Genomic DNA, 25,909 nt, shown 5'->3' on the forward strand with positions numbered 1-25,909 from the left:
TTTTAACATCGGTTTATCTCATTCAATTCATGGCTAAATGTATTTCTGTTCGCAATTCCTGGTGGCAGCTACTGTTCTCAAATCACATTTTGCACCCATGTGCCTGTAACACATGTAGTTAATTATGACAGAGGACCTGGAAATGTTATTAGGGTCCAACCACTTAGAGATCCTCACTAATTTCATGCAGGGCTACCTGTGATTAGTTACAATGGCCATTGAATATGATCTGTCTAGTATTGAGTCTGCATAGAGAAAAGTCAAGAGAATTAAAACAGAGAAAAGAAGTATCTACTTTTTACTCTGTGAAGGAGAAGAATGCCTAAGGATCTTGAAAAATAAGGAAAAAACCATATTTATATTTCTGGAGTGTCTAATTTGTGATGGAATATCTGAAATACTGATGTTAGATGAATGCATGCGTTCCTTTCTCCTTTTTATAGAGTTACTGTGTCATAAAAAATTACTGTGTTTTGTGAGGAATAGTAGTGCTCTTTGGGCTCCCTACTGAGTTTTTGAGAAAGGAAGGAGGGGGAATAACATTAGGTGAGAGATGCACTTACATACTCAAGAAGCCTCCTGCTTTTCACAGCCGAATATCGTATCTTCAGGACTTCTTAGTCTTCTAGTTTGTGCACACATCACCTGTTTATGTAGAGTATGACTAGGGTGACAACTTCTTTTTGCAGAAAAAGGGTAAAGAAATTCAGAATAGCAGCTAGGTGGGATGAAATAAGAGAGAAAAAAACATATTTAGGGGTAGAATTACTCTATCGAATTTTTCCCCCCTCTTATAGTATTCTCCTCTCTCATTACCATTTCTTTCTGTCAGTGTAACCTCATGTTACACTGGATAAGGAGATTTAGTTGCTGGGAATGGGCTTTTGGCAAATAAGGTGAATAGTGGTCTCTTCCCCAATATTTTCAAACAACTGAGGCACAGAAGATTGTCCACAACTTGCTCAGAATTACAGATCAAAGCTGTAATCTTTTGCTTTTTTAGGCTGTTTCCAAACATTACCATTAACCTCTCAGAACATCTGTGAAGAAATCAGCAAATGGCCTTCCTATGTGATTGCTAATGAGCTTATTAAAGCTACAGCACAAAATTATAGTTGCATGTGATTTTTGCCTTACTTTACACTGGGCTTTTAATTACTATATGTCATAGCTTACTAACTTTGCTGTGTTATTCCCTAACATTATTTGAAAACAGGGAATTAAGTGTGCAGGGTGTACTTAGCTTGACAAAGAAGTCTGATAACTTTTACTTAAAGCAGCATTCTCCCCAGACTTTTGCTATAGAGAAATGCTAGAATAAAACAATGGATTGGGTTGTTGGGTGTACCAAAAGAGTGTGTATATCTTGTCTTATTTCTTTGTATAAATAAATATCATTCTTAATTTTTAAATGACAGCTTGATATCAGAGCATATTCAGAGACTATTTAAATAGTGAAGAATTTCTAGCAAAATTCCCAAGGATTTTCCATAGACTAGCAAAAGTCACTGAACTGTTTTTATGCTAAAATAAAAACCAAATTTTAATGTCTGCCATACTTGAGAAAAAAGGGCAACTAAGAAACTTATGCTTTCAGAAAAAAGTAATTCTGTATTTATGTGTTTTGTTTTGACTTTTTTCCCTGATGCCTTTCAAGACTTCATAATGTGTGATTCAATTTAATTTGGCATGCTTACTGTAAGCTAAACATGATGTTTGTGCCTCATGTTTTTCCTTCTTAAGGGTCAAACTCTGCAATGGTAGAAATTAGCTGGAACTAACAGCATTAATTATTCCCCTTGGATGGATACCAGGAGTAACTGATTTAGTCTGCTCCATTTTCAGTAATTAGCTCATTAGATTCCTCTTCCTATCATTGTTGTGATATTCTTCAGATCTCTCTGTTTGCAGTGACTGGATTTTAAATAGGGAACTTAGAACAGATAAAAAGTCATAGCTGTTCATTTTAAGATTATCTCAGTTTTTAAGCACAGCTTTCTTTGGTTTTTTATAAAACCTTTCTATTTTTGGGACAGTTTCTGTTAACTGTGAATGGCACGGGTACATTTTTGTGTTCACCGTCTTCAAGGAAGCAGCAGCCGGAACAAACCTGGTATGCAGATGCTTCAGTGGAACTGGCACCTCAGGACATCTTTATGGCAATCTTGAGCTTGGTACAGCACTGTGCAGAGATTAGTGCAAAGCTACTGATAGCTGGGAAATAGTTATTTTTATCACCTGAAATAAAGAAATATCCCTTTTGTGTGGGATAAATAAGAGACACATACTAAAGTCCCTATGGCATCACAGATCCCTTACAAACTTCCAAATTAATCAGTGTGGCATGAGTATCACTGTTTATTCTGTCAAAGAAATTTAAGCTTATTCTGTCAGAGGAATATTGCATGTCCCTAGCAAACAAATAGGGTATTAGTGACATTCCTGCCAAAACAAATCAGTCTGGAAAAATAGATTCATTATTCATTCATTATTCACATAGAGCTGTAAATGGTTTGGGGTTACTACCTAATTATTATAAAATCTGTCCAGCCTTGCTCTTTCTAGACCTTTTCAAGGCATTTTAGTTGCAGCTTTATTATAGAAACTCTTTCTTGGTGTTTCCAAATTCTTTCATCAGTTGTCCAAGTGTGACTCAGATTAGGACTGCTTTTTTGATTTCATGCCACAAACATCTAATATGACCAGCTGAGATAAGTCTGTGTTATTTTTGGCTTTTGTGGAACTACCCTGACCTACATGAGAACAGGATCTAGTCCAGTGGAATAAAAATCTACTTGAAAATTATGTTCCTTATTCCTCCTTGACTCAGAGTCATTCCAAATACTGTGAAAGTTAAAGCTGATACTTCTTTCTAATGGAACAATGTGTCTTATTTGCTCATGAAGCAGCTTCAGATTTTGATAGTTTCTGAAGGGCTGATTTATTCTAGACATAATTACTAGACTCAAGAAAAAGCCACACAATTGCCATGGAAAGAATGAATTGCTCACCAGCTCAAATTATGTTAACGAAACAAGGAAAGGTAATTTTTTTTCTATTAGTAGGCTAATGAAAGGGCTCACTTCTTGTATACATATTTAAATCACTGTATTTTGTCGGGCTAAACAAGTTTAGCACTTGTTTCTGCCTTCGCTGGTCAGGCTCAAATGTGACTGACAAACCTTGCAGAGTCAGATTCTGTGCTGGCAATCTTGAAACCACAAAAATGGCAGTCCTAAACAGGATTGGTGATGTGATTATTGTGGTGATCAGTTATATGTAACCATGGACAACACAAGTTGGTTTGCACTGTAACACAGTCCAGAGTTGGTCAATATTGAAAGGAAAGTGTCTGGACCTTGGCTTTGTACTGGCATTGCTCATAAGCCCTGATTCATTGAAATTTACTTCTGTTAGACTGCTTTGGGCAAACCTAAGCTACTTCTCTCAGTCATTTGTTAGAGCCTGAGTGACTTATTCAAAGCTATATATTTTGTTACCATGTTAAATGTTTAGTGAAACATTTGAACTTCTGTTTTGCCCATAGCCACTGCCATGGAACTCTTTTGATCAAGGAGAGGCAGCCATGTAATAATAAAAGGCAACTGGTCTCAACAGAACACCATTTAAGCTTTTAGAATCATGACAGCTCTTCCTGTTCTGTTTCTTTTCTGCTTAGAAACTTCTAAAATCCTGCAAACTCTTCCTGAGTAGCCAGCCCTTTTTTCCATAGTCTGTTAGCTCTCTTTTTTTCCCCTAATTTCCTTTAAAATCTCCCTGTTCAGTCAGACCAGTCATCTTCCCCGCCTGCTTGCTTTTTGGCACACTGGGACAGCCTGCTCCTGTGCTTTCAAGACTTCCTTCTTGAAGCATGTCCATCCCTCCTGGACCCCTTTGTTTTCAAGGGTTGTTTCCCATGGTACCCTCTGAACCAGTCTTCTGAATAGGCCAAAATCTGCCCTCTGGAAGTCCAGCACAGAAGTTTTATTGATGGCCCTCTTTGCATCCCTGAGTATTGAAAACTCTTATTTCATGGTCACTGTGCCCCACACAGCCTCATACATTCTTTAGAATAAACAGGACAATAAATCTGCCTTTTTTTTTTTTTTTTTTTTTTTTTTTTAGCTAGCAATTTAGACAAAATTCTTAAGTTCTAAAAAATCTCTGATGAGCCTGCAAATTCGTTGGAGAACATCCTTCCTTCAAAGAAATACTCAAGTATTAGGCTTCCTAGCTAAGGAGAATGAGGGAAGATAGATGTCATGAACTGAGACAGATTGAATTTCTAATTAAAAGGCAGCCTGGCCAGTGCAGCCAGGTTGAAGGGAGTCCAAGAAAATTTATGTGGAGATTAGAATAAAAGTCAAACCAATTTACAAGCTAGAGAAGACAACAGATGGGGGTATTTGTATCAGTCTCATATGGAGCACACATAGTGAAGAGAGGAAAATCATGGTGTGGTGTTCCTCAGTATAGTGGTGGAAAAGCCTTGTCTAGTACAGGTTACCTTTTACTGGTGAGGACAGTCCTTGGGGACTCAAGTGGAACTGGATTCCTTAGTAATCTTCAATTATTTATTTATTTGTTTGTTTATGTGTTATTTATTTAACAGCTAAAAATAATTTTATCTTTCTCAAATTACTGTACACAAAGTACATGTATAAACATACATGTTGTATGGTCTTTAATAGTAAGCATACTATATTCACCATTGGTGCTACTGGCAAATTTATAGAAGAATTCTGTAGCACTGGGAATTCTGTTAGCAGGAGCACAACCCTTCTTGTTAAACTGCACCCGTGATATTGTGTTGTTTCTCCAACCCTCCCCACTTCTCCCAACATACAAGAATGATATCAACATACTGGAGCAAGTTCACAGAATCACAGAATATGCTGACTTGGAAGGGACCCACAAGGACCATTGAGTCTAACTCTTAGCCCTGCACAGGACCATCCCCAACAGTCACATCATGTGCCTCAGAGTGTCATTCAAATGCTTCTTAAACTCTGTCAGGCTTGGTGCTGTGACCACTTCCCTGGGGAGCCTGTTCCAGTGTTCAACCACCCTCAGGGTGAAGAACCCTCAGAGTGAAGAACCTTTATTGGTATAGTTCTGTTGGCCGAGGAAGAAATTAGTTATGTAAGATCATGCTCCCAGCTAACATCAACATCCCAGCAGTACTCTTGTCTTGTATATGGTTATGCTATATGGAGTTTTCCTTTGGATAAGGTATAGGTATGCTATCGGATAAGCCCCTTTGTTTCTTATGTGCTGTGTCATGTAAAGCAGCTCTATCATGGTGTTTTCCCCCTTTGCAAATCAGACCAAAACTGGTAAATGAAGAGGGGTAAGGCCTATTTCTTTTACTGTCTGGCGGGTCCAGTTAAGTTTGCACAGAGAGGATACACAAAGAGAGATGAAACTATGCTTTCTGTAATTATATTCCTGCATATACTTCTGATACCTGTGGAATAGGCACTGGTGAGGCTGCACCTTTAATTCTGTGTTCAGTTCTGGGCCCCTCACTACAAGGATATTGAGGTTCTGGAGCGAGTCCAGAGAAGGGCAACAGAAGCATAAGTCTTATGAGGAGCAGCTGAGGGAGCTAGGGGTATTCACCTTGAAGAAAAGGAGGTGCAGGGGAGACTACCATTTCCTACAATTGCCTGAAAGGAGGTTGCAGCCAGGTAGGGATCTGTGTCTTCTCTCAAGTAACAAGTAATAGGATGAAAGTAAATGGCCTCAAGTTCCACTGGGGAGGTTTATATTGGACATTAGGAAAAGATTCTTCGTGGAAAGGGTTGTCAAGCATGGAACAGGCTGCTCAGGGAACTGGTTGAGTCAACATCCCGTGAGGTACTTAAAAGACATGTAGATGTGACCCTGGGGGATATGGTTTAATGGTGTACTTGGCAGTGCTGGGTTAGTGGTTGAACTCAATGAGCTTAAGCATCTTTTCCAATCTAAATGATTCTGTGATTCTGTGGTGCTATGAGAGGGGCCAGAAGTACATTAACAGTTATTAAAGAATTCAAATAAATTTTTGAGTTGTTTTTTTCAGCAGTGATGCCTCATGGAATGATGTTTGCCAAACAGAGAGTGGACTTCACTAAGAATATATCTGAGATGTCTGAAAAGCAGATAGCATCAGTCAAGGAATGAGATTTAATGTAGCCTTTAGCATCTTTCTGCTCACAGTGAATTAAGAACATCAATTTCACTAAGTATCCAGAATGTATTTCACTTACTTAAGAACAGGGTTTGTGCAGAATATATTTCTGGATCAAAAAACTAATAAAAAATATACCCTTTGAAAGATATCACTGGTTTGTATTGTTAGTGGTTTGGGGAACATTCAGTTGGGAATAGTACTGGGGATTCTTATTTCTCTGATCCTGCTGACCACCCTAATTTTGATACAGGTCAGGGTGCCATTAGCCTTCTTGCCCACGTGGGCACACTGCTGGCTCATGTTCAGCAGCTGTTGATCATCATTCTGTCTCGGTTTAAGGAGACCGAAGTGTTTTGCTAAGGAGGATAAGTTATGAGGTAGACCAAACTCCTCTGTCTCAGCAATTGTAAATCCAAAATTAAGAGGCTCCAATTGAGGAAGTATGGAAAACGGAACATAACAACCTTTTATTAAAGTATATATGTGTATTGGCAGAACAACAAAAGAACACAAAAACAACTAAACAATAATCCTGTACCCAAAAGTCCCCTTCAAAAAGGAAACAGTTCGGTACTTCCCATCCTCTGGCGCAGTTCTAACCGTGGTGAGCAGGGGGCGCTGTTGGATCACTGGAGGAGCAGAGCCTGCAGTGCTCAGTATTGAGCACTGTTGGAGCCCCAATTCACAGGAGAAGCCAATGGAGATTCCCCCCCACCAAGGAGGGGAAGGGGAAAAGGGGAAAGAGTGGCAGTTTCTTCCCATGAAACTCATGCTGTCTGCAGCTGGCTGTGGCCAGGACTCCCCCCTTTCGTCATCGAGCACCAGCTGTTGCCAAAACATGGGATCAGAGGAGGGAAAAAAAAAAACTACCCCCTCCCCAAAGGTTCCTCTGCAGGATAGGCCAAAGCTCTCTGACGAAATCTGAGCAGGTCTGGGCTGGGGACAGAACAGAGCATAGGCAAGCTGAGGCCAGAGAACAGCCAGATGACCAGATCGAGAGCAAAACGACCTCAGAGCTTTTCCAACACATGCACCTTGCCTCTGTTAAGGCAAAAAGTGAAGTGTGTTCCGTTTCCAAGGAGAGGAGGGAAAAAACTCATTACCACCCCACCCCCCCCCACCCCAGCCTTAGAGAGGGCCATCAGCCTGGAATGCAGTTCTGCCACCTAGCTCTTTTGTGTAGGTCAATCACTCAAGACAAAAAAAATTGCCCTCCCCCATTCAACATCTTTCTCTTGGGGGGAGGTGCCAGGGGAAAGAAAATTCGCATTTGGTTTTTTAGAACGAGTAAATTTATGACAATTCCCAGGTCCTTTTCCACTAGGCAGCTTTCCAGTCACTCTTCCCCCAGCCTGTAGCGCTACTTGGGGTTGTTGTGACCCAAGGGCAGGATCTGGCACTTGACCTCGTTGAACCTCAATACCGATGGCCTCAGCCCTTTGATCCTGCCTGTCCAGATCAGTGCTTGAAATCAGTAATCTGGTGCATCTTCTTTCCCTGAGCCTGTCCTTCTTTGTTTGCTTAGTTTTGGAGTTTGGTTTCTTTGGTGGTTTTTTTTGCCTTTTTTTCAGAGGTACTGGTAAAGTTCTGCTTTCCCCAAATGGTCTTTTTGTAATGAGGACATGACTGAAGACACAAAGATAGCTGAGCAAGCAGTACCATATTTGAAATATAAGCAATCTTTCCTCACGCATGTTCTTATGATACTGCATTGTTTTCATAGCAGTGACATTTCTTCCCCCTCAAAAAATGTAGTTCAAGGACATTTGTGGAAGAGGCAGTAAAAGCTTCTGCATTCCAGCCAGATTCAATTTAACTTGTTTATGAGTAACTGTTTTCTCTATTGTTCTGGATCTGCTCCTCCGTAATTAAAACTGAGGAAATTCCTAATATTTTAATTAATATATGAATATATTACAGAGTTGAATACTAGCTCTGCATGTGCAGATGGCCATCTCCACTGTGAACTGTTATGCTTTAGTCGAAACGGAAAAATACAGGATACCTCTGCTAGATTATAAATGTCTCTGTGGTCAATGAGCTTACAAGAAGTAGTTGTCTATTCTGGTAGAAAGAAAGGCAAAACTGATTATTCATGTCCTGTGAGTGGCTGAGATGAATGGGAAGCAGAAGATCCTGAAAATTCTTCTGATGATGGAGACTGAAAGTCTCAGAGTTCAACTGATGTTTCTGTTAGCCTTAATTTGGAAACCCACCAAAAATAACAGGAGCTGGGGTTGGGATTTCCTAACACTAACTAGATGTAGAGCCCAACATGTCTTGTAGCGGTGGGTTTGACTCTGCTGTTATCAGTGCAAAATGTCCTTCCTGTGTAGTGGAGAGAAGGAAGGGTTTTGACTCACAGTAATGGCTTCCTGCTGGATGCACTAAGAGAAAGATCACAAATCAATTGGATTATAGCTAGAAGATTAAGGGGGAAAATATTTCAGGGAAAATAACATCACTACTCTTCTGAGATAGCAAATCTGATTCAAACCACAGAGGAACTCCTAAGCTTAATAAAGGATAGATTCCTATTGACATATTTGTATCAGAATTTCCATATTCTGTTTTGTCTGTCCTGTCTCTCCTTAAGTCATAGGAGGTATATACTTTACCTTACTAAAGAACCCTCAGTAGATTCTTTCATCCCATTTCTATGTTAACTTTCGGTTAACATAGGGATATGACTTAGACCAGTGAAAAAAATCCTACATTTAAGAACTGCAGTATTTATTAGAATTCTTTATTTCTTTTGATTCTGTAGGACAGGAGCAATGAGAATCTAGATTTATGAAACACTTTTTATCTCTATACTTCTATAATTTCAGAATTTTAATGTTCCAGCTCTCAAATGGTACATGAATGAACAGGATCATAAATACAAGAGTGTAATTCTCACAATTAACTGTATTTAATAGTTGATGATTGAATGAAAGTAACAGAGTTTTCTAGCTGGGAGAAATCACATGAGAGTCATGGCAGTTTTTCCTTGCTTTTCTTGATAATGAACGCTTTAGGAATTTAGCCATTTTCCATATTATAAAGTATTGCTTTGCCTTTGCTGCTGCTTGACTGCCATAACTTTTAATCTACTATGCACCCATCATGTCCAATGCTATCTGGACATTTCCTGTCCAACAGTTTTTCAATTACATCATGGCCTGTGCAACTCTTTTGCACAGATGAGTTAATCAGCAAGGCATAAGCCTGAACTTTAAAGTCAGTGGAAACTTTGCCTTTATTTCTATGGACAGAATTTCTCTGCAGACTTCCTGCTGCCAGATATCCCAATGAAGCAGGAGCTTCTTTGCTCCTAATCTTTTGTGTACAATAGTCCAAAGATCCTTTTGAATGAGTAGTTAATATAAGGCCTTTTTTTTTCTCATAAGGAAGCCAGTGTATGGACCTTAATAGGAAACAGCATCATACTTTGCAGTGAGTTTAATAATAGGATATGATGTTCTGTTTATAAAGCATCCTTGTTTTATTTCAGTAATAAAAAGAATCTCTCAGAAGAATAATTCTGCAATAGATTGTGGAACATGAAAGGTGTGTGCATTTAAAGACTCTCTATCAGGCTTTAACTCAACTGCCAGCCTTTCAGATAGCTTCAGTTGGCAACCTTAGCAGCTGACAGTCTAGCAAATTCCTCCTAGTTGAGGACTGGCTTATACACCTGACTTTGTCTTCTTGCAAATGTATAAGGGAATCACAGTTATTTCACATTGTTATTCAGCCAGTTTCTGGATTATACTCTTTTCAGCTTTTATTTTATTGCGCCTGTCTTTGGCTCTGTACTGATCTGTATATCAGCTTCCGCACTATGTTCTCCCAACCAACTTAGTTCTTACCTTCATCCTTGTTCCTAATCTTGTTTTCTGTTACACTGATGGTGATCCATCTTTCTGATGGATCTGACTATCTTAGCCTTTATTCTGTCATGCCTGATTCAAGCTGAGGGACCCTGTGGCATTCCTCTCATTTTACCTGCCTTCAAACTGTATCTGGCCTTGCGACATGTATTCACCTCTGCTTGTGCAACTTAGCCAGACCTCTCATAACTCTTTTTCTTGACCTTTTGGCTTTTCCTTTTAATTTGGTCACAATTTTACTCCTGCTTCTTCTCTCTAGGGCTTCTATTCAAGTTGGAGAACACTAACACCAAAAATTTCCCATCCCAAGTGCTAGCTTACTTTGTGTTGTTAGTTAGCCTACAAGTTCCAACTCGAACTGTAACTGAGGATGAAAATCATAGGATGTCAGTGTTTAAAAGATAAAACAAGAAGTTCAGTAAATTTGTGTGGAGAGGACTGTTTATGTGCATATATCTGTGAATTGACTAGATATTATCAGATCTTCTTCTGGCCTTTATATTTTCCTAACAGCAAGTCCAGAAGTGTTCTCAATATTTTTTCTACAGCTTTATTTTTCAGGCCCAGCGGATTCTGTACAAGAGAGTTTTTTAATGTGGATGAGCTCTCAAGTATTTTCTTTCCACTTCAGAGCTTATTTTCTGTCCCCTTCAGAGCTTATTTTAGACCTTATTTAGACTTTAAGTGGAACATCCAGTTCTGGTGAATTGGAGAAATGCTTCAGGCATTGTGGATTTCTGAGAAAACAATGCTGTGTGTAAAGCACTGAGTATTGAATTACAGTCACAACCACTCCATTGCGTATAGAAAGCACTGATATTGTATAAACCTTTGTGGTATCAAATTGGTTTGATAAATGTTTGAGATCCTTTTGTATGAGACAGTTTTATGCCATATTTACCCCAGTTACTCTTTTAAATTAAATCAATAGTGTCTGTCCTTCTGCAAATTATGTACAATCATGATATCAAATTGATTTCTGTAAAGGTTCATTCTGGATAATTCAGTTGTGTTGAGGTGCCTGTTCAGGGTCTGAATAAATTTTATACTTCCATGTGTTCTCCTATACTTGTGGAAGCATAAATGTCATTAGCAAATAATTCAGAAGTTCCTAAAAATGTAGCTGAAAAAGAAAAATTTCTAGCAGACTCCAGTTCCTCTGATAACTGCATGTATTTCCACAAGTTGTGATAAAACAAACTTTATATAAAGGTCAAGCTATAATACACCAAAAGACTACCTTTGTATATTTAAGATCACTAAGTAAAGCAGTGGAAATTCATTAATTTATTACTATCCTTGGGACACAGGCAGATGCAGACAAGATGGATATTTTCAATACGAAAGTATAATTGCAAATATAAGCAAATTGTTTATCACCTTCAGGGGTTTTGTCTACAACAAAAACAAACCACAAAGAAACAAAAAAAAACGAAACAAAAAAAGCAAAACAAAAAGGCTCCAAATGCGTATTATTATTTTTATATTCCTTAAACATAGCTTTCATTCATAAAAGGAAATATGGAACTTCAATATTTCAGTAGATTACCCATAGTAGATTGAATTAATATAGCGTGCATTTTTATATACTAAATAACAGAGAATATTATCTATGCTGTTGTGTCCTAATGACACAGATCTAATCTGTAAGTTTATTCTGTATGGTAAATAACATACAAAACACAGGGGAATACAAGATACCTATTAGAAAAAGTTATCTATTTTTACAGAAGTAGATATTTTTAATTGTATCTTTCTTAAAATTCAGTCCTTAGCCCGGTGTCAAGTAATTTTTAATAATGCTATCAAATTTTGTCATGTATCCAGTGAAATACCCCTTACACATCTCTGAGAATAAATATAAGTAATATAATAATGGGAGTAATCTTTTTTTTTCTGCAGTCAGGCATTGTGTTGCAAATGTTTTCTTTATTAGAGGAAAGATATGTAATGGTAGTGTACAGAAGATTTTACTGCTTTAGGAGCAAATGAACTCTATACTAAGGATTTAGTCACTCTCCTCAGCAAGAGAGAGAGTTGGAAGGGAAGAGAAAAGCTGAGGTTATAAGAGGTCTTGTATTTAATATTCTATGCCACTATACATGGATGATTTACTCGAGCTATTCTGTGTTTCAGGCACTCCACCTGGGAGGTATTCAACTTGCTTGTACTTGCTTGTACTATAGAGATGAACACTTTATATGTGCACAAAGGAGCTCTAAGAGTCAGAAAGAAGACAGAGAGGAAAACATATAATGTTTAAAATGCAAAGTATAGCTGTTGTATTGAGCACTGAGAAAGAAAAAAAATGTGCCCTACCAAGATTTTTCTTGCATTAGTCTTCAGCATTCTGTTATACTAACTACTGAGTTAAAATATAAACAAAGAAACAAACCTCAGCCAATTCTTTACATTCTAACTTAAGTGAGGTTTCAATAAGCCACCACAATGGAATATGAGTGATCTTAGGTCATCAGTCAAGACCAATGTTCATTTATTGTCACTGGTGCCTCATGATGTGAGACCTTTGCCCATGCCTCATGCTGCATTTGAGTCAGTTCAAACTTCACTAGCTCTGATCATTTTGCATGGATCCTGGGGTGATGGTCAGCAGAGAAGACACATATTTGTTTGGACCTCATAGATTGGAAGTAGATCGCCTACCTTAGACACTATATTTCTTCTCTGTCTCCCTTTCTTTGGTATGATTTAGCCTATATTATTCTATATTAAAATGAAACTGACAATTTTATGTTTAAATTTGTATACTTCTTTATTTTTTTTTAAGAAGGGCTTATATATAATATATAATTATATATAATAGATCTGTTACTAAGCACTTTTCTACTTGCTATATCAATTGGGATTGATATAATGGGTTATTTTCAGCAGTGTTTCCAAAGACTTGTTAATTCACAGTATTTTCTGACAAAATACAGGGTGACTCTGACATTCCAATTATTCTATTTTAGATAAGCATATGGTAAGTCTATTAAAAGATTCAAGAGCAGAGAATAATTTTTGTGGTTAGTAATTTTGATCCAAGTTCAGTTAAATTGAACTGTGAGATTAAGATCATTCTTGTCTATATGAAGTGACTAAATTGAGTGTATTTTGCTTAAATTTGTGAATATAAGAGTATTAATTCATCATCATCATGGCTGGGCTTCGCGAATGAAGATTTGGGAAGGGCTTTACCCACATTTGCTACAAGCGCGCTGGTGGCTAAAAAGGCCAATGCGAGAGAGACATATCCGATTGCAAAAGGCACAGCAGAAAGACTCCTTAGGTGGTATCGGCAAGACATGATTCTTTCTGTGTTGTCTTTTCTACTTGTGCGTTCTCCATGTGCTCCTGTGTGCGTTCTCAAAGGAAGCAGCAGCGTTATAGACGGTGTGTCTCCAGACCTCCCGATTGGAGGCCAGAGTAGACCAGTTATGGTGATCAATATGGCCAAGGCTGAGATGTTGTTTCAGGGAGTCCTTGTATCTTTTCTTTGCAGCTCCTCTCTTGCGGCAGCTGGTGGCAAGTTCACCATAAAGCAAGATCTTAGGGAGGCAGTGGTCCTTCATCCTGGAGACGTGTCCTGCCCAGTGCAGCTGTGTTCTCAGCAACATTGTCTCAATACTTGTGACTGCTGCCTGTTCTAGAACAGATGTATTGGTCACATAATCTGACCAGTGGATGTTTAGGATTGTACGGAGACAGCGTTGATGGAAGCGTTCTAGGAGTCACAGGTGGTGGCGGTAAATGACCCATGATTCGGATCCATATAAGAGAGTAGACAGCACTATGGCTCTGTAAACACTGATCTTTGTGCTTTTCTTCAGGTGTTTATTACACCAAACTCTTTTGTGGAGTTTTCCGAAAGCACTAAATGCCTTTGCTAACCTGTTGTCTATCTCTTCGTCTGTCTTACCATCTGAGGAGATGAGGCTACCTAGGTAATTAAACTGCTGGACTGATTTGAGCTCTGATTGGCCAATGGTGATATGGGGATGATGGAAGACTTCCTGAGGTGCAGGTTGATAGAGAACTTCTGTCCTCTTTAAGCTGACTTCCAGCTCCAAAAGCTCAGCAGCATCTGCAAAGCAGGATGTTAAACGCTGCAGAGCTACTTCCGTGTGGGCAACAAGGGCGGCTGTCTCAGTCTGAGGAGACTGGAATGTTTGCTAAAGAGGATGAGTTATGAGATAGATCAAACTCTTCTCTCTCAGCAATTGTAAATTCAAAATTAAGAGGCTTTAATCGAGGAAGTATGGGAAAAACCAGAAGAAATAACAACCCTTTATTAAAAGATATATGTATGTTGGCAAAAACAGTAATAGAACACAAAAAAACTAGACAGTAGTCCTAGAAAAAAAAAGTCTGAATGAATACTTCTCTGTCCTTTAGCGCAGTCCTAATCGTGGCCTGCAGGGGGCGCTGTTGGATCACTGGCAGTCACCACGCGGGCAGAGGGGTCTGGGGGGGAGTTGGTCTAAGGTCGTGGGAGAAGCCGAAAAGAAGATGGGGCCCCTTCCCCCAATGGAAGGAAGGGGTAAGGAAAGCAGTTCACCCCCAACAGGACTCACTGTTCTTCTCAGTTGATGGCGCCCCAAAAGCTCCTCCTTTTCTCCCAGCGAGCACAGAGACTCTCCGATGAAAACACAGCAGGTCCGGGCTGGAGACAAAAGACAGCTCGCAGGCAAGTTGAGGCCAGCAGTCAGGGCTGACCAGGACGGGACGCCAGACAAACAGGCTTCCAGGTCTTCTCTCCAAGTGCACTGAACACAGACCCTGTCCCCGTCCTCCAAAGAGAACCCAGCAGTCTGAATCTCTCCCCTCTGAGCAGAGCCAGCCACCCCCTCCCAAAATTCCTCCCCTCTCCCCCCAGCCTCTGATGGGCCATCCGCGAGGAATGTGGCCTGGCTAGCTAGTTCTTTTGTAAGGCTAATTAACTCCCTTCCCCCTTTTCATTCAAACTTTGTCTTTCCTACAGTGGGGGGCCAGGGGAAAGAAAAATTCTCCTGAATTTCTAACCTATAACAGTGGCAGTGTCAGCATAAAGCAGCTCCCGGACGAGATGATTTAAAATCTTAGTGTGGGCCTTCAATCACCTTAGATTGAATAGGCTTCCATCAGTATGATATAGAATATAGATACCATCTTCATCATCGAGGTCTGCCGTGGCCCTTTGGAGCATCATGCTGAAAAAGATTGTGAATAAGGTTGGTGCGAGAACGCAGCCTTGTTTCACACCATTCTTTATTAGAAAGGGCTCAGAAAGTGCATTGCCATATCTGACTTGGCCGTGCTGATCCTCAAGAAGTAAGATGATCATTTTAAGGAGCTTGGGGGGACATCCTAAACATTCCAAAATCTGCCATAGACCTTTTGTGCTCACAGTATTGAAAGCCTTGGTGAGATCAACAAAGGTTACATAGAGATCTTTGTTCTGTTCCCTACACTTCTCTTGCAGTTGTCTGAGAAAAAATACCATGTCTGTGGTACTCCTGTTGGCTCTGAAACCACATTGACTTTCAGGTAGAGTTCCTTCTGCGATAGCGGGTATTAGTTGGTTCAAGAGTATTCTTTCCAGGATTTTACCAACAATGGAAAGCAGAGTAATACCACAGTAATTTGAACAGTCTGATTTATCTCCTTTCTTCTTATACAAAGTGATGATGACTGCATCACGAAGGTCTGATGGTAGCTCGCCTAGTTCCCAACAGCGCACCACAGACTCGTGAAATTTAGCATGGAGTGCTTGGTCCCCATGTTTCCAGACTTCAGGTGGAATTCCATCAACCCCAGCTGCCTTGCCAATTTTCACCTGCTGTATGGCCTTGAGAGTTTCTCCCAAAGTAGGGGCAATATCCAATTCAATCTTCACCGGTTGTTGTGAGATGGACTGAATTGCTGAGTCTTGAACTACACGACTAGTACTAAAAAGAGTCTGAAAGTGTTCAGACCATCGATTCAGAATGGAGGTTTTATCTGTGAGAAGCATTTGACCATCTGCGCTGAGTAGAGGGCTTTGTACCTGGTATGTAGGCCCGTATGCTGTTTGCAAGGCCTCATAGAATCCTCTGTGATCACCCTTATCTGCACATAATTGAGTTTTTTCAGCTAGATTGATCCACCATTTGATCTGGATGTCACGGAGTTTCTGTTGGAGCTTGCTGCATGTGAGACGAAAGGCTGCTTTTCTTACATGACAAGATGGCAGTGCAAGGTGTGCTTGGTGGGTGGTTCTCTTCTTCCTCAACAATTCCTGGATCTCTTGATTGTTTTCATCAAACCAGTCCTTGTTCTTCTTGAAGGAGAACCCTAAGGATTCTTCAGAGGACTGCAGGATGCTATTTTTCATATGTTGCCAAAGTGTTCCAGGAGAGGGATCTATGGAATGATTTTTGAGCCTAGTTTGAAGATTTGCCTAAAATCTGTGTCTCACTGTGGCTGTTTGAAGATTGTTAACTTGGAGTTTTCTCCTTGGAATACCGCCCCTTTTAGGTTTGAATGTAAGGCTGAAGTTAAGTTTACAGCGCACAAGTCGATGGTCTGTTTGGCATTCTGCACTGGGTATCACGCAGCTTTGATGGACATCGCAAGTATCTCTCTGTCGCACCAAAACATCACCAATGAGATGCGAGTGTTTAGATCTAGGATGCATCCAGGTTGTCTTCAGACTATTTTTCTGCTGAAAGATAGTATTAGTGATGGTGAGCTGCTGCTCTGCACAGAATTCTAGCAGAAGGTGACCATTATCATTGCAGTTTCCAACACCATGCCTCCCTAAAACTCCTTTCCAGGCTTCAAAGTTCTTTCCTACTCTGGCATTGAAATCACCAAGGATAATGATCTTATCATCTGCGGCAATCTTCTGGGTAAGGTGAGGTCAGCGTAAAATTTATCTTTTTCAGCAGGGTCAGCTTGGAGAGTTGGGGCATATGTACTAAAGAGGACAACATGTTGCTTGTTGTGTAATGGAAGGTGTAAGGAGATAATGCGGTCAGAGTGACCTGTCATCAGATTTTCAAGGTTAGGAACAATGGAGGTTTTAATCATAAAGCGAACTCCTGAGAGATGCCTTTTGGTTCTGGGTTTACCTGACCAAAAGAGTGTGTGACCGGCACCAAGTTCTCTAAGGCTGCCTTCCTCGTGGAGACGAACTTCACTGAGAGCAGTAATGTTGATGTTGAGACATGACAGTTCATGGACAATTAGGGCAGAGCAATGCTCAGGACGTCCACTATCCGCAGTATCAAGCATGGTTCTGATGTTCCAGCATGCGAGTCTCAATTTGGGTACACCTTTGAAGACAGGTGTATGCCTTTGTTTCTTAGACTTTGTTTGATCACATCAGAAGATGCCCATTGGCTGTGGTTAACCAACCAGGCGAAGGGTAGAGGTGAGCTTTGGTTTGGCCACCTTTTCTAGGCCCCTCTCTGGGTGGAGCAAGCAGTGCTGTCCTTGAAAAAGGCTGCTTAGACATTCAGGATGCTGCCAAAAGAGACTGTCATCTCTGGGGTCAGTCTCAGGCAACCAATGTCCTGAACCGCCTGTTTGCAGGGTTGGGTCTGCGGCTTCCAGTGCACCTTTCACCTGCTGTTTTGACTCTCGCCCGTCGCTGCAGGGCTTTACAAATGTGGGTATCACCCTTGAGCCTGCGCAATGGATTTTTTAGGTGAGACACAGCATGCGCAGAACTGGTTCCACCCTTTACTCCTAGGGTTTATCTGCCAGGCCGAGCGAGCTTGGACGGTGGCAGTGAGGTCCTCAGGACGTAGGTTTAATTTGAGTGTCCTTCTCTTAGATGGATGGCCTTACAGGGCTAAGCGAACTCCATCTGCTTGGGTTTGGAATTAGAGTTGTCCTTTTCATAGGATGACTGCCAGAAGGCTAGTGAGCCCATCCTGCCCATATGACCTTTCAGTTTTGACCTGTCTGGCATGGGAGACCCTGCCGAAGGCATGTACCATTGCCAGCATAGCTTGCAACCTCATAGGGGCACACAAGCTACTTCCCCATTAAAATGGTTAGGGCAAGGCTTTCACTCCCTACTTTTCTCCCAGCCACCTATACTCAGATCCAGGGATATTCCCAGGGACATTCCCTTGCCCTGAGCACCCTTTCCGGATGCTAAAATTCCAAAGCAAACCGTTTCGGGGCAGTAGCCGCAGGTGAGCCAAAAGCAAAAGCAAGCCATTCCGCTTCCCTCACTCATCCGGGGCTCAGGTACCTCCCATGGCCCCAGCCCAGCCTAAACTCCTTAGCCCCCCAGAAGAACCCACTATCTACACAAGAGTATTAATTAGTTATTGGTTAAATCTACTATTTCCGTATATTACATTATAAAGTACGTCACACTTTATTATGAAACATCCACACTGGAACTACTTGAACCTTTACTATATTCTGTCTGGTGATGAGTCAATGGTTTGTTTAATCTTTCTGTAAACACTTGAGTTGTTTTTGTTCCTGGTATATCTGCTTTGGAAAAGGTCTGACCTGAAATAGCCTCCTTAAAACAAACAAAATAAATCCCAACCACCACATAATTTGGACTTGGAATTTAATATAATTATAACATAGAACCACATAAATGCAACACTACATTATATATTATATAAAAGGAAAAATGTTATGGTGAGTCCATCATCAGTGGGAATAAATTACTCAAAATTTTAATTCTTTCATTTTTGACATCTTCAGTTTGCATCAGTCTAGGTTTCATTGAGCTTTATATGTTTGTTTAATTATTTTGTGTAATTAAAAACAGAATTAGGCCTCCTTCCTTTTGGATTTCAAATCCTATTAATCATTGATAATTCTTTAGTTTCAGTCTTGCTGAACACCTTATGATGACTTATGGAGCTGTCCTCATTCACAGTTTTGAAGACTATGTACCTAAATACTCAGAAACCCCTGTACATAAGAGATGTTTGATTTTTATAAGTTTGGAGAACATGTAACTTCCTGCAGCACCCAGTAATTTTGATGCTACTTGGCATCAAAGTAAATGTAGTACAAAACAAAAGATTGTACTACATCCATCTTAGCCAAAATTATGTGTCATACAGATCACATTTTCATCATACTGAAGATTGAAAGGGAAAAAATGGGAGAAAAATCATGTCTTCCCCACATTTATTTGTTGCCTATCCTCACTGGTAGGTGACTTAAATCCAAAGCACATTTCAATGCTTCTAGAACTGAATATAATTTCCAGGTTTAAGAACTGAATTCTGTTATCCTCTAGGATTGCTGTTTGTGATGCAGGTGTTTGGAAAGGGCTATTTCTTCTCCCTCCCCAATTGCTAGCAGCAGTTAAACTTAGCAAAATTAACAACTTCTATTTGGGCTGTGTGCTGCAGGCAGAAACACAAACCTCTGGGTGCCTATATGGAGCTGACTAATAAACAACCCTGGCAAATTATCCTCAAAGCAGCAGTCTTTGATCACGCTTACATGTGAAATGAAGAGAATTAAGATTTTGGGGGTTTTTCCCCTCACAGTATATTAGAAACTATATATTAAAAAAAAAAACCAAAACCTCCTTTCTGGTGTCCGTTCTCACTTGGATCTTTATTCAAGTCTCCGCTTCTGCCGTCAGTCTGCCTTGTCAGTCACAGTAGCATTTTGTCAGCTGATGGAGGATAATTCAGTTATATCTGCACAGTAAAAGAACATGTCCCACAATTTAATCAAATCCGGGTAGAAATAATCTTCAGTTTTTATCTAGGATCAAAGAACACATGGTTAAATGTCTAATAATGCAATTTCCTGTTAATATGCTGGTCACTATGTTATAGTCAGTGACCAGATTACTGGGCTTTCTATTAAGGTTGCAGCTGCCAAATGTAGAGTTTGCATGAAGGAAAAACAGATGTCTGCCTAAAAGATGTCTTTTGCAGTAAAAGAAGCCAGGGGAGGTGTTGTTAAAGAACTTGAATTATGTTAACTCTGCTATGTACTTGATAGCTCCTCAACCAAGGGATTTCTTAGCATGGCTTTTGAAATTAATTTTATCTAATCTATATTTGAAAAAGACTAATTTGATTTGCTATCATTTACATTTAATTTTATGTTTGATTTTCTTTGATAAATAATATATGAATCCAAAAAATTTGCAATGTCTTAGTGTGCTTGCATATCCAATTCACACTCCTGAGTATAGCTCTCCAGTAAGATAACTCTCCTCTTTGTTTATAATTAATGAAATGTGAATGTATATAGGAACAATTATGCATTGGTATATTTTCTTCTTCTCATGCTTTGGTAAGGTCAGTAAGAATTCTGGGACTGTAGACACAAACTTGCCCTGTGAAAAATTTTGGTTTTTATACCCTGACATAAAGACATAATACTTAGGTCAAGGTTACAAAAAGAATCTTTATATCACAATAAAAATAGAGTAATATATATATCTATCTTTTGTTTGTGTTACATACATATTGTCATATTATATACATATATACTCACAAATTTCTGTATATACACAGAAAAATGCACCTTTGGACTATTGTTAACAAGTTAAGGAACCCTACTACTGTAAAACCACTATTATGTGACAATTAGAACACTGGGAAGGAGTGAGATAGAGATGCAGTGGAATATGGTGGCTTCCAGGAAGCTGTGTCTTAGTTTTACTGATTTTTGAAATTACAGAAAAATACCACAGCATATAAAGAAAAGCAGAATCGTTGTGATGAAACATCCACTACTTCAATGTAGTCAGCGCTGCACTGTAGGCAATGAATCTCTTTGAAAGTTATTTTACACTCGATTTGCTTTTAGACTCTTCTTTGACTGTATATAAGCCTAGTGTCTGGTTTTGTAGTAGCTAGTGCTTTAATATAGCTCTGATTATAATTATACTTGCTACAGATTTCACAGCTGGTCATTTTTCTGCTTCCATTAGATGGTGATTTCCTATTCCTTTAAGACAGAATAACTCTGATTTCTGGAAGAACACCTGTAGTCTGAGAATCACAGCTGAAGAATAACACTGATTAGTTCATCACATGTGATATAAATCCTACCTCTAGAAATTATTTATACCAGTACATTTTATTTTATTGAAATATTTGCATTCAAAAGTTTAAATAAATTATGGCAATCATTCTGCCTGCTAATACAAATAAGAATTATATAATTTTATATAAAATTATATAATTTTTTGGAAGGAATTGTGCATTTCAGTCAGGCCTTCTAGCCTAACAAGTCTAAATCTCTTCACTGTGTTTTGCTTTGGTATTTGATTTCATCTCTTGTTATGACGTTGCAGTTTCAGGACTGATAGAATTGTACCCCTTTAATCAGCATAAATCTTTTTGGATCTTCTTAAAAGGTTAATTAATCTAGTAATATAGTAGTGTAGGGTTTTTGCCTTTGAATATATATTTTGTTACTAAAAATAAAATTAGTGTGAATATAATGTAATTATTACAGCTATGGAACCAAGAAGACTTTTTTCTCTAATTGTATTATGCTTGAAAATTTCATGTTAATTGATCCCATAATTCACTTGCTTAAAATGTAAGACAAAAGGAGGTAAAATCATCACTGTGAAATTGGAAATTTTGTGAGTTCCTCAGAAAACTAAGAAATCTATCTGCTTGGATTCAAAAAGGATCAGTTGTTTTTGGGCAATGTAACAAAAGTGAGTTGTCAAAATAATTGCATAAATTCTCAGGTGTAAAGTGATTAGGGCATCTCTTGGGCCTTTGTGGATATTGTTCCGTAGAAGCCTGTAAATATGAACTAGAAAACAGACTGGTATAGTTATATCTGCCATATCCAGTAGTGAATGTTTTTCTGATTCTGCTACTCCATGGATCTCTACAACCTATGACCTATTTCTGGAGGGAGTTATTTTATGGTTTTGGCCAGTAATTCCTTGATGCACTGGATTTGATTCAATTACCTGCTATAATGAAATTTTTCACACAAACATAAACTTAGCAAAAGTTAATTTGAATAGTCCAGCATTTTTCAGTGAAATAATCCTGCATCAAAATCCAAAGGGCCAGTATTATTTCTTCAGTCAATTTATCACTAAAACAATGAGGATTTTTAGTAAAAATTTTATTTGATTTTTTTTTTCTTTCCATAAGCTCTTGTTATTTGCTATCTATGAGTCACAGCAAACTAGTCATCACTTCTATGTGATTGGCAATTTCACATTCTTTTTCTGAATTTCTAAATACTAAGTATTAGTTTTACAAATCATGTTTCTTTTCATCCCTGTTTCTTTTCTTATACCTAAAAACCCAGATTTTCATAAAAATCTGAGAAGTGCTGTTTATTCATCTAAGATTTGATCCCAGAATACAATTATTGTTTTAGTCATCATCTAGCAAAGCACCTGAAAGCTTGAATTCCTTACAGAAGTTACTTCTCTTCACTGAGACTTCCGGACATGTCTCTTTCTCAAAGTGCATCAGCATCAGCATTTATAAAGTTTATCATACACTTTTGTTAAGAACTGATTCTAGATTCTCTTGCCAAGTTCCAGAGACACTTGTAAAATTTCAAATGTTTTTCCTTGAACTGTAGAAATTTTGCTGCTTTGTTTGCCTAATACTTTTTGAAATATAAGAGGAAAATTTCCTAGTTAATAACTTCATCCTTTAATACCTGTTCTTTGCTTAACTTGTTGCTCTATTTGTTGAAGAAATAAATATTTTTTCTCTCAACTTTTGTTGAAACAACTATAGTTCATCTCTCTTTGCAGAAAAAAAAATAAAATCAGACTTTCTAGCAAGATTTTGATAATAACTGGTGCTAAATACTAGTTTTGAGCCTTCTTGAATATTTTTAAGAACATAACAATAACTATATTGCGTCAGACTAAAGGTCCAGTTAGTCCAGTACTTCCTCTATGGTGTTTGCCAGTAATGGATGCTTAAGAAAAATGACTGAAGAACAGCCATTTCTACATAAATAGACTTTAAAAGCTACCTGTCTTCTAGTAGTCCAGAGATGTGAATTTGCATACTCACACCTACCTACATGCTTATGTTTTTCTCACAAAGGTTATAGTTTGCACAGGAAAGTGTTGACAAATGTACTGAAGTTGTATTGGCTTCAGGAGGCTGGAAAGTAAACGGCCAAATATTTAAGTCCAAGTATGCAAATTATTTAGACATTTAAAAGCATGGCATATCCAGTAAATCCTACTAAAAATATTTCATATCTTTATATGCTTGTTATTTGATAAAATCAGAATCCAACTTTAATGACCACTTTTTTTTGAAGAATATTGCCAGTAGTGGTTACAGCTGGAGTCAAATCCTTAGGAAATGAAATGAAATAAAATGAAATGAAATGAAAGCTTATATAGCGTTTTTAATACCAATGTGATTTTATAATGCTTTTAAAAAAGAAAAATAAACATCCGAAGTAATAAAATAAATTTGCAGTGATCACAAAAGTAACACCACTGTATTTCCTCTACTGCTGGATTATGAACTGTCTTTGTGTTAGTGGGGGTGTTCAATGTTCTGCTTACAAAGATACAGGGAACTTACTTGTTAAATAAAATTTGCTAATTTTTTCAGGATTTCTTTGGATGAAAACCTAAAGGACAAAAAACGTTACTGTTTCTGAGAGAGTAATTGAATGAGATAATACATTTTTTTTTCTGCTTTATATATAAGCATATGTGCCTGTAATGGTGGTACTAATACCAGTTACTGTACTACAATCTATTGCACAGTGACCAGGGCTCCAAAATAGCTTCCATATTTAAAACCACTTAATTTAAGCTACAAAAATAACTCTTTCCTCATGACAAGGAAGAATGACCAATAGTACCAAAATAAAGCAAGAAATGTAAATACTTTATTTTCTTGTATTTATATTTTATGAACGTTTATAGATTATTGATATTTATTAATAAATATATCAATTTTTACAGGAAATTAAAGCATTAGAATACATCCACAGGAGAGCAACAAAATTACTGAAAGGGCTAGAAGGAAGCCCTATGAAGAGCTGCTGAGGATGTGGGTTTGTCTAGTTTGGGGAGAAGCAGGCTGAGGGGCAACCTGATTGCTCTCTGCAGCTTCCTGAGAGGTGAAGTGGAGAGAGAGCTGCTGGTCTTCTCTCTCTGGTATCCACTGATATGACACATAGGACTTGTTCAAAGCTGAGCCAGGGAAGGTTTAGACTGTATTTTAGGAAGCATTTCTTTACTGAGATGGTGGTCAAACACTGGAACAGGCTTCCTAGAGAGATGGTTGATGCCCCCAGCCTGGCAGTGTTTAAGAGGCATTTCAGCAATGCCCTTAATCAAGCTGTAGCTTTTGGTCACCCCTGAAGCAGTCAGGCAGTTGGACAAGCCTTTCCAACTGAAATTTCCTTTCCCTTTCCCTTTCCCTTTCCCTTTCCCTTTCCCTTTCCCTTTCCCTTTCCCTTTCCCTTTCCCTTTCCCTTTCCCTTTCCCTTTCCCTTTCCCTTTCCCTTTCCCCTTTTCCCTTTCCCCTTTTCCTTTTTCCTTTTCCCTTTCCTTTCTCTTTCCATCTATTCGTAGTTCTGGCAATTATGCTTTCTGATGAGACTGTTTTTCTCCAAAAGTCACTAGAATCACTAAATATGCTTATACATATGCTAGTCATACAGCTCTCAAACAGTCTGACCTAAAAGGGACCAGTGGGCAAATTAAACAGCAATTTAAATTAAATCTAATTTAATTATGTTACATTATGCCAGAACTCCCCACAAAGTTTAGGTCTGTCTGGCCTTCTTACAAAGACATAACCTAACTTCCTGTGAGACCTGTTAGAGTCTAACTTCTACTTTAGCTTTTCATCTTGAATCACTGAAACCACATCAAACTAGCAGCTGCTGTAATCCAAGATGAACAGCAATCATGTATTTCCCCTTGTTTGGATTCACTAAACACCTTGGGTATTTTTTGTTTAATCTAAAAATTTTCTGTTGTGTGTAAAATTTCCTTTTATTTTATTAGTTTATGAGATGAATGATATATGTGTAAAGAAGGAGGCCTGCTTAATCTATTTTTCTGTTTTTCACAAGGGAGTACTACTAGCCGAGGACCTATTTCAGAAAACACAGCAAATGTTTGTCACTTTTTATTATTTTTTCTCTGTAGGAAGGTCAATTTAATAAATTTACTTATTTTGTTAACTATACTATTTCCTATCTACTAAAACATTCAGAAATAATGATATTAATTTTCAGTTTGTTAAAATTAAATATGCACACATAGAAATATGTGAGTTACAGGATTGCACTGAAATGTTACATATATCTCACCTAAAGTTTTTAATGTTAATGGCTTAAAATTACTAAATAGGTGTGCTGGAAATAGTTATGTGTTTCCTGTATTTCAGTTATTACTGTTTCTCAATTTTTGTGCAGACATGTGTGATGGTATTACAGAATTGCAGAATTGTTAGGGTTGGATGGGGCCTCTGGAGCTCATGTGGTCCAACCCCCCTGCCAAGGCAGGGTCACCTAGAGCAGGTGACACAGAAACATGTCCAGGTGGGTTTTGAATGCCTCTAGAGACAGAGATTCCACAACATCCCCAGGCAGCCTGTTCCAGTACTCTGCCACCCTCAATGCAAAGTTCTTTCTCATGCTGAGATGAAACTTCTGGTGTTTTAGTCTATGGCCATTGCTCTGCATCCTGTCAGTGGGCACCACCGAAAAGAGTGTGGCATCATCCTCTTGATACCCACCTTGAGATATTTATATACATTAATGAGATCCCCTCTCAGTCTTTTCTTCTGTAGACTAAAAATTATGCTAGGCACTGCATATAGATGTATTAACAGGTAGTCCCTACCCTGAAACATTTTTAAAGGTAGTAAGTAACACATAGAGTAGGAGAAAGGAAAACTTA

At 38.6% G+C, this 25,909-nt stretch overlaps 1 protein-coding gene across 2 annotated transcripts in view; it reads left to right on the plus strand.

Annotated features, from left to right (window-relative positions):
• The window catches only part of RAB3C (RAB3C, member RAS oncogene family), a 120,135-nt gene that overhangs the window by 29,040 nt on the left and 65,186 nt on the right, over positions 1–25,909 (plus strand). The window lies entirely within an intron of this gene.

Source organism: Chiroxiphia lanceolata, chromosome Z (genome assembly GCF_009829145.1).
Source record: "Chiroxiphia lanceolata isolate bChiLan1 chromosome Z, bChiLan1.pri, whole genome shotgun sequence".
NCBI lineage: Eukaryota > Metazoa > Chordata > Aves > Passeriformes > Pipridae > Chiroxiphia > Chiroxiphia lanceolata.